We start from the raw sequence: 10077 nt of genomic DNA, 5'->3' as shown, positions 1-10077 counted from the left end.
ACTCAGACAAAACAACGGGCCCGACGTCAAGGTTATAGGATGACCTATCTTAGTTAGTTTAGTCTAGTTAGTTTCTGTTAACAGTAAGTTTGAATGGAGATGGGAACTTTCAGCTCCCTGGAGCTCCTCCGAGGCTCAGACAACTTGTATCTCACTTGTTCGGACAGATTTTGTTAGATTTCAGACAGACGCAGGGTAGATTTTCCACCTGTTTCCAGCTTTTGTGCGAAGCTGAGTTTGTTGACTGAAGCATCGTTTTCACCACAAACATTTATGAGGGCTATCGATCGTTTCAGGAAAACAAGTGTGTTTTTTTGTTGTTGTTTTTTTTTATAAATGATCGAACTATCACAGTTCAGGATTGTCTTTTACAACCCCACTTCACCAGAAGAGAATGGCAGCCTGAAAATTCCCATATCTGTCAAATAAATGCGATTTATATACATTCAGGACATTTTCAAGCACAGCTGCACCGGCGAAGGCTTTTCAAAAATACTGTAAACCCCTATAAGCCACCAGAACTTCAAAAAGCCTCCATTTGTTAAAGTTCAGCAACTTTCCAGAGCTGAAATATTTTGAATTGTGATCCATACGTAGAAACTCATCAGCCAGCTCTGTCCACATTTTCATAATATTCATGACAACACAGATTCATGCATGGTTTCATATGCACTCCAGTCATACTTTTTATTATTATTATTATTATTATTATTATTATTATTATTATTATTATTATTATTATTAAATCATCCATATTAACTGTGTCTACTACTGCATTCAAACAACTGACCAATGACTATCAATTTAGTGAATTTCTTTATTTTGAACATGAATAACAAAATACAGACATGAACTACCAACATAAATGTAGTAATAATGATAATATGTCTTTCCAAATGCTGAAAAAAAGAGTAGGGTGAAATGTAAGCTTTTTCAATCCTACCCCTTAACTCTGAATATTTTCTAAAATCTTGACCAACAGTTTTCTATCATGAGACTTTTCATTTTCTACAAAGTTTATTCATCCACCAACCACGAGCATTTAACTCAAAAGAAAAGGTCAGATGAACTCAAAATATCGAAATCAGACTAATTAAAGTTACACTGCTCATTAAGTTTTGCTTTGGGTTTTGGTGTTTACCTGTTCCTCTAATTCTTGTGCTTTCCACCTCTTTTAATAGAGGCTCACATACGACGGTTTGAAGCTGAGAAAAGTAACACATGTAACACATCGCCGTTATGTCTCAGTTGATGCTGGAGGGCTGACGGTAAGACACAGCTTACCCCCGACCGAGCAGGCATGACTTAGCCTGAGTTTTACAACTAGCCTTATTGATTTACTCATTATCTTCTTCACAGGCGATCCCCTTGTAGGGGGATCAAAGGCCATCACACTGTTCTCCTCTGTTCAGCTCTATGCTTCCCACATTAAAAAAAAACAACAAAAAAAAACACATTTCAATATCGTGACTCTTGCTGTATAGGTAAAGATTCACCTAAATAGTAATACACAGGCACCGGGCCTACGTAGTGAGGATGCAGATTATTTCAGGTTTCATTCCACAGTTTTGAGATACTGTATCTAGTTCTGAAAAGTACTTTACGGCACAGAAATATTCACAATGAGAACCGCTGACAGTGAGTTTTGTGGATTATACAGATGAACCAGAAAGAGTCACAAGTTTCCAAATGACATTTTTCAAATCTCTGAGAAGCCCACTGGGAAGGCAATTAATAGCGCTGCTGGTGAAATTGGCTTGCTCGGAAATCGCTCCCTATTTACTGTACGTATAACGCACCACATTTACCAAGTGAGGAAATTTATACACTATGTAACACGTTCTAAATTCAACAAGGGATTGAGGGAGAAAAAAAGCCTATATATTCTATTTCAGTGGTTTTCAAAGTGTGGGGTGTGGCTTCCCTGGGGGCGGGCGGTGTAGCAGGAAAAATGTGTGAGTCTTCTTCCCTGCATCAAATATTCTTTTAAATATTATAAATAAAAAAAATAAAAAAACCTTAGATCATGTTTGTCAAACACATTTTAGTTAGAAGAAATGTTGATATTTTCACAAAACCAAACAATTACTTGTGAAAATTATGACGATCTCAACATCAAGTCAATTTTAATGATGTAAAATACAGTGATAGTTAAAAAAAAAAAAGTTGGATTATGTATGTGGGAACAAACTCATGCTAACAGCATGTCTTTGAGGCTCGTTTAGCAGCAACAAGGCAGCTTGCATTCATGGCAGCGTCACTGATATCTCAGCTCTGGTCTCAGTGTTGTGTTGTGTCTGCTAGTCTTAGGCAATTTGTTATAAAAAATACAATCTATGTTTACTTTAAAATGTTTACAAGGAGCTTGTTGGTTTGGCCAGATTGGCACTTGTTGCAAGCAATTATAAATTATGTTTGACACCCTGACTTTTTTTTTTATAACTGAATTTAATAAAGTTTAATAGACAAACTAGGACGACAAAATACTTTAAAATCGCAAGTGTAACTCTACAATCAGAAGGCATACTATAAGCAGAGGAACAGTTGTGCTTGTTTGCCAAAAGATCTCAGCAGCCAGCGACATGAAAAACATTTATAAGCTTTGCATGTTTTCCCTCCTGTTGCTGACCAGAACAACTCTTTGGCTGGATTGATGGACGCCACATGTTGTCAGACTGAAGACATCCTGATATAATTGCATTGCTGTAGGTTTGCTCGGGAGAGGTGGACTCAAAATGTCAGACGCCGCTGTGGAAAACCAAGGAGGTCATTTTATTGTGAAAAGGTCAGGCCAAAAATCCAAACTCCAAAAGTCCACAAGTTCAAGGGAGCTCAAGTTATCACAGGGAACACGGAGACTCGGAGACTGAAGCACAGAAGAACAGACACAGAGACACAGAAACACAGGACAAGTTTACACCTGGCACTAACGTGCGTTTCTGGTAACCAGGTTACCGGTACATGTGGCGAGACCTGATGCAGAGTGTTCACACTCGTCAACATCTCGCGTTTCGGTCTAACCACTAAAAGGTGAAAGAGCCCATCATGCAGTTATTCTGTCCCCAGACAAAGGCTGAGCTTGGTTTTACCTCGGCGAACTAAGAACGGCAGAGATGCTTCTAGAGCTACTTCAGATGCTTTAGATCACACGTGTCGAACTCCAGGCCTCGAGGGCCGCAGCCCTGCACGTTTTGCATGTCTCCCAGCTTCAACACAGCTGATTGCAATGAGCAGCTCGTTATCTGGCTTTGTGCTGAATGTGATGATGAACCATCAGGACATTCAGGGGAGGGAGACATTGAAAACGTGCAGGGCTGCGGCCCACGAGGATCTGAGTTTGACACCCCTGCTTTAGATGAAAACACAGCGGTCACTGTTTACGTATTACGTAGGACGCGCTGTCCTGGAGCACATTCCTGATGTATGACTGTTCACACTACAAAGCCTGTGTCGTCAGACCACCTCAGGAAGTAGTTTTTCGTGAAAGCGCTTTGGGTGCCTGTTCACACTTGTCGTTAGGGCTCAAAACATGGGATGTGTTTTCTCCAAATGCATGTTGAAGCCAAGTGTAAACCGACACAGCTGGACCAACAACCAGAAACCACACAGACGACGCCTAATATAAGCAAAGCCGCCAGGTCTACAGGTGAAACACATCAGAGTGGGGAACAGCAATCAGACATGAGCCTCAAGCCTGAAGCAGAGTTAGGATCTCACAAGAAACACACGAGACAACACACGAACCGTGACATTTTCTTATTTATACATCATATAAGGATTCCTATCTGGATTTTAGAAGCTATCTTTGTAAAAAAAAAGTCCAATCAGAATACACTGCAAGTTGTACCGTTTGTTTTTTGGCCCATATTTTCCCCAAACTTTGAACTAACAAGTTTAATATGACTAACATTTGAACCTAAAGGGTCAAAATGTAACCTGATGCACCATCATATATTCTATTCTATTCTATTCTATTCTATTCTATTCTATTCTATTCTATATCTTTTGAAGCACATCACCTCTGGCTGTCTGTCTACGTTCCAGGTTTGTACATTTTATTAATGTTGATGCATACATTGACAGATTCAGCCTGAGAATCAATGTGATATCCTTTTTGTTTACGCTGATGGTATTTGCAGTCAGCACAAATCACATCAGGAAGGAACTGTGTCATTGTGCTGTAATTGGAATTATGCAAATAATCGCGAAGCAGGACTTTGTAATAACCGTACTTATTCATGAATTTCCTTTTTTTTTACCATTAGTTCACTCTGAGGCATGGACTTTTTATCATTTATGTGGTATTCATTATTTTCTGTCACCACCTTATGTTGCTTTTATTGTGTCGACTTGTAAACAGAAGGACATGAATGAGAAAAATAAATAAATACGAGCGCATCCTATTGAACAATGAGCAGGGAAACAAAGTTAGCAGTCAAAGAAGCTTTTCATGCATAAGTGTTGATTTCTCTGGGGAGGATCAGCAGGCACTTTTTCTCTCCCTCCCAATTCGATCCACTCCTGCGCTGCTGTAAAGTTAGGCTCTGAAGAGACGGAAGAGAAATCCATACGTGTCTCTGTCTGGCCATTGATATTCTCCTTACTCCCTTCTTTTTTTTTTCCACACCTCCATCACCCCATCTCTCCCTCTCTCTTGTTCATGCTTTCTCAGATGGTCCGTGGTGGCCAATCCATCCTCATGCCCTCCACCGGCCAGGTCAGGACATCCAATATCCCATGGATTCACACTTTCCTCTCCCTCCCCTTGCTGCCTGCACCCAAAGTAAGAGCCCCCCGACGCGCCCACTCCTACGCGTTGTCTTTCTTCTCCTCCAGCCTCACATCAATCTCAGATCCTCTCCTTTTCTCAGTACACCTCCTCCACCAGCTGCTCTCTCACCGCTGTGAAATGTTTGCGTGTGCTTCTTTTTGTGCCCTTTTCGTATTGTCTACTCCGCCGGTCCAATTTCTCCTCCAAACCCAAGAGGAATACTTACCTGCACTCGGATGATCGCATAATAGTTCTCCCACCCACTTCCACTTTTGACCTCCACTTAGTCTGTATAATCAGAAGAGCTTTAATTCCCACCGTCTAAAATGTTTCACTTTTTAAATGGACTTTTTAATCTTTAAAAAAAACCTGTAGCCGCTATTCAACACTCACAACACATTGATGTTACTGGAATTCAGCACAGAAGACTTTAAATACTGCTTCCACTCCTCCACATATCATGTTAGTATCCAATTTTCTGAAAATGGCACCAGGGACCAATAAGATCATGGACTGATCAAAGAGACACACTGAACATTTCAGTAAAGTTCAAGACACTATTTGGACCAGGTTTGGATTAACTTCTAGTTCTTAACTATTTTCTCCAGTTAAGGCAGCTAGACTGCTATCAAAGTAAAAGCACTTCATGAATGTAAATGTTGGTGACATCTTATGATTGTTTAAATTCTTTGTGTCGAATGCTCATGATAAAGTATGTTTAAAAAAAAGAAATCACCTGAATAACCCCCCCCCCATAGAAGATATACCCAATTATTTATTGAACTGGAGAAAATCAGGTGCAGATTAAACAATTCACTTAGAAAATTCAATGTAACATGGAGGCGTTTCTTTGTACATGCTGAGAACCTGATGGTGACTGCTGCTTAGGTTGGTACATGATTACTTTGTATTATATTTTTTGTTTTTCTAACTTTGTCATGGAGGACAATTTAATAGGCAGTATCCAGCAGATGCAATCTTTTCTTCCCTTTTTTTCTGCATCTATATATATTTTTGTTTTGTTTTAATTTGATGGTCTTGTACTGCAATTCTTTGCTTTTAAATGATCTTATTTTAATCTGTGATCTGTTCAAAACTTAATACAATTTAAAAAAGAAAAACTCAGAGAGAGAATGAATATTAGACCGCAAAATTCTATAGGCATTTTGGAATGGCTTTTCAAGAACTAAGTATATATTTCTTTTAATGATCATCGACTTAAAGCATAAATGCAAAGGTCCCGGTGTCAAATTAAACACCTGTGATACCGCAGAGTGAAAGGTGCGTCCAAGAATTGAGGAATGACAGCGGGCTTTGTCAGAGGGCCAGGACAGCTTTGAAGAGATGAGAATTAAATTAGTTTGTTTCAGACAAACTCAGGGGATTGGATGAAGAGCGAGTAAAAGATAAAAAACAAAAACAAATTGTTTGCCAAATTCCAAATGTTACCGTGTCCGAGTAACAAAACAATCAAACAAAGTCATAGACATATAGATAGATAGATAGATAGATAGATAGATAGATAGATAGATAGATAGATAGGGCTGTGTTGTTAATAGAATCAGCACTATGAGAGGGTTAGATGCAGGTACAGTATTGCAAATCAACCATACCTCCACAGTAAGTGAAGCTAATTTATCATGGGAAGTGGAAACAGCATGTCTTTGAGGCTCAGGCAGAGGAACTCGCCTTGGACTATGTTAAAAGCACTCAAAAAAATCAAATCAAAAAACCTGAGCTATCTGCATTTTTTTTTTCCCATAAGTATGTGCATACTTGAAACATAAAAAGAATAGCATCCTCAACACTAATTCTGGCCTGCTAAGCAAATTGCGGTGGGTGCCCATATTTGCCTGCCAAAACACTCTGCAACAATCCTCTCAAAAGTTTCTATTATGTGTGAAGTGAGGGAAAGTTTGTAGAGGATTGTTTTTGTGCGAGAGCGCGGGGCTGTCAGATGTAAACAAATAATACTCTTCAGTGACAGCATCTGGTGTTTGGCTCTCCCGTCACCGTGTTTTACTGTAGCCATCCTTACGGTCATGTTGCTTCTAACCTCATTCTGTCGCAGCAGCACCCCGGCGAGAGCCGAGGAGGGCGATAAAAATCAAAATTAATGTGCAATTTAATGTATACATAAACCCACACCTGGACTGGGCGCCAGTGCTACTGTATCTGGAAGACTGCAAGCATGGGGATAATCCAAATAGGTTGCTTTAATGCTGCTACTTTCTCTGGGCCCGACATGGAGAGGAAATTAGACGGTTACACACTGCCACACACAATCTTGGGCCAGTTCCAGGGGAGGAATTAGGAAATTAAAGAGAGAAAGGATAAAACTAGTAGAGTAGCACAACTAGGATCTGATTTGGACAGTGCATCTCCTATTTTACTTGTCCATTTAGAATATAGAGATTCAAATTAGGCTGCAAAAATGTTCCCTTTTACCTTTCCTTACATGTAATTAGCCATTCTGAAAGGTGATAACATTCAAAATGGAGAACATTTTGAGAGGAGGGGTCAAATTATCCCCCACAGGGTTGATATTAAAATTCTGCACAGTGCTATTCAGGCTTTCTTTTTTTTAAATTTTTTTTATTTTAAAAGCGCCATGAAAACTTCTCTCACCTCCCTCAAAAAGAGGGGTGCATCTCTTAATTACTGACATAGAGCCAATTTGCGTCGAGCGTGTCTCTCAGCAGATAATGATAATCATTATAATTGCTTGAAGCGTTTGTTTCATGCAGCAAAAGCAATAATGTTCACTCAGATCTTCCATAATAAAGGCTTTGGCTCAGTACTTGGCTTCCTCCAAGCTGTTATACAGTGACTGGACATGAATAATCATTAGGAAAATTGAAATGCAGGGGTAAATACATGGCTGTGTCTGTCCTCTCCTCAGTACTGCCTGTCTCTTTTTCTCTGTCCCCGGGTGCAGCGCCAGAGACTGATCAAAGACGGAGTCTGATTCCCTCTGAATGATCAAGGAGAAGAGACAGGGAGCACTGTGAACATTGACGCTGTATCAATTTCAATCATTCCACAATACACGGCTGTCACACAAAAGGTGTATTATGCACTCCGTCTGATCACCTGGGATCCAGTCGTGTGGGCTTTTATTGATCATGAGGTATAATCTTGCATTTTTCATGAGGGGAGATGAAATTTTGTGATCAGAAGTGCCACCGGCTCACATCCACTGATTGCCTTGAAGGATCGGGGTTTGAGCAGTGAAAGCGGCATGTCGAGAGACAACCATTCACTTCGCTTGCCAGGCGACAGAAGGCATCGCGGCGCAGCTCAAATAAACAATATACGAATCCCGCATCTTGTTAGCACCTCCGAAGCTAACCAGGTAAGTTCCAGTGTGTAACAATTATGATAATTTATTAGAAATCCTACTTGGTAAGCAGAGGCACTTTATTAGCATACACTTAACCGCCTCGGAGAGCCATTATGATTTCATTACCTTCAAATCTCCGCAGAGAGCAGGACTTCTCCTGCAGAGACCATCACGTTGCACAACCGTGTTTCTATATTGGTCCGGGAAGTACAAAACATTTTATCCAGTCGATTGGCTAATTAAGTATATATCTATGTGTTTGTCCTTTACGCATCGTGTTCTATTTGTCAAATGGTTTTTGAGGCATATGTTCATATATGTTATTCTGCTTGTCATGGTTAAATAAAGTGATCTAAGTTTATTCATGCGGCCCCATTCAGACGCAAGGCAGTTCACAAGAAAGGAACAGAAATACAGTCAAACAAATCAAACAAGCAGTGCCTGCAACAGGGTAAATAAAGGTAATAAAATAAGCACAATCTATTGTTTATCGGAAAAGCTGAGCAAAAAAAAAAAGAAGTCTGAAGTGTAAGTCCCTCGCAATTGAGTAAATATTTCTGGCTGGTGTGAAAAAGTTAGCCTCGCTGGCTTTACCAAAGAGTTTGAAAACTGCTCTACACTTGCCATTTTATATAGTACTTCATAAAAAAAAAAAACAGCTTTTTTGTGCTAAAGGAAACTGGCTGGCTACTCAAAGCCACTTTGTGAGATTTGAAACAGCTTCTTTTTGTATTCTCAGCAAGAAAATGAATACATGCTTGGCAAAAATGATTCTTTAAGCAAGGAAATTACCAAGTAGCCGAGTAACCATGAAATAGCAGCGCAAGTGGCATAATAATCCATGCTTGACAACATCCAAGAAATAAGAATATGCTCCCAGCCAATAAGAGTGGTTAAAAAAGCATAAGAACATCTGATTTACAAGCAGCGAAATGGATTTGCCTGTCACAGCGTGGCTGTCGCACGGTGCGAGGATCACAGCGCTGCCGCAACAGAGATGTGAGGTGTCTTATTTCAACAGGGGGGAAAGTGGTTCTCCCAAGGTGACTGAGCCGTTTTGTTTTGGTTGTGGTCTAGCAGTTTACTGTGGTCTACAGGTGCCATGAATAAAACATCCGGGCCTGTTAGAGGAGGCACCTTGGCTAGAGGGTCAGCTGTCCAAATGCAGCAGGAGAATAGAAGAGCACCCCATCAGGAGAAGTACGCCAAAGCGCTGCCGTTTGATGGAAAAAGCTGCAGGGGCAAGATAGGGGAAGATTGGGTGCAGATTTAAAGCCCCGTGATGCATATCTACAGGTAGGCCGCTACAGGGCAATAGCCTTTGTGGATTACATCAATATTGGAGCTAAACATGTAATCATACACTGAGGCCACACTCCGGATCCATGTGGATAACCTTCACTCCCATCCAAACAAATTGCTTTAGCCGGAAACAAACATCTCAGAATTATTTATGAGGGGAGGCTGATGAATGTCACAAAAAATTTAAATCTAATCCTGAACACGCATCACAGAAAATGAATTTTTTTTTTTTTCTTAAACAAAACAGCTTTTCTGCCACTCGTGTCTTTCCCCGGCTGGCATAAAGAGGTGCCTGAACAAGGAAATGCAGTGTAAAATAAAACTGCTCTATTGTACTCTTATACGCCATGACCAGTTTAATCACTGAACCTGAGACTCAACAGTCTATTTAGAGCCCTCATCTCAGGCATGAAGTAAGCCAAATGGATTTAAGATACAATCCTGTAACTTTCGCTTTCACTTAATTGCAGAACTACTCCTTTGATTAACTCTGTCTTTCTCTCCCTCCTCCCTCCATGTTCCTCGGGGAAATAAAGAAGGAGGGGTGGGCATACACGACATGACTGACAGCTCATAGTTTATCACCAGCTGCCCAAAGCTTCATTCTACCACAGCAGATGTTCTCTTCAGGATTAAATCTGCCTAAAACACACGATAACTA

Source organism: Lipophrys pholis (genome assembly GCF_963383615.2).
Source record: "Lipophrys pholis genome assembly, chromosome: 6".
Taxonomy (NCBI): domain Eukaryota; kingdom Metazoa; phylum Chordata; class Actinopteri; order Blenniiformes; family Blenniidae; genus Lipophrys; species Lipophrys pholis.
The sequence above is the reverse complement of the archived record's forward strand: the minus strand, read 5'-3'. Positions refer to the sequence as shown.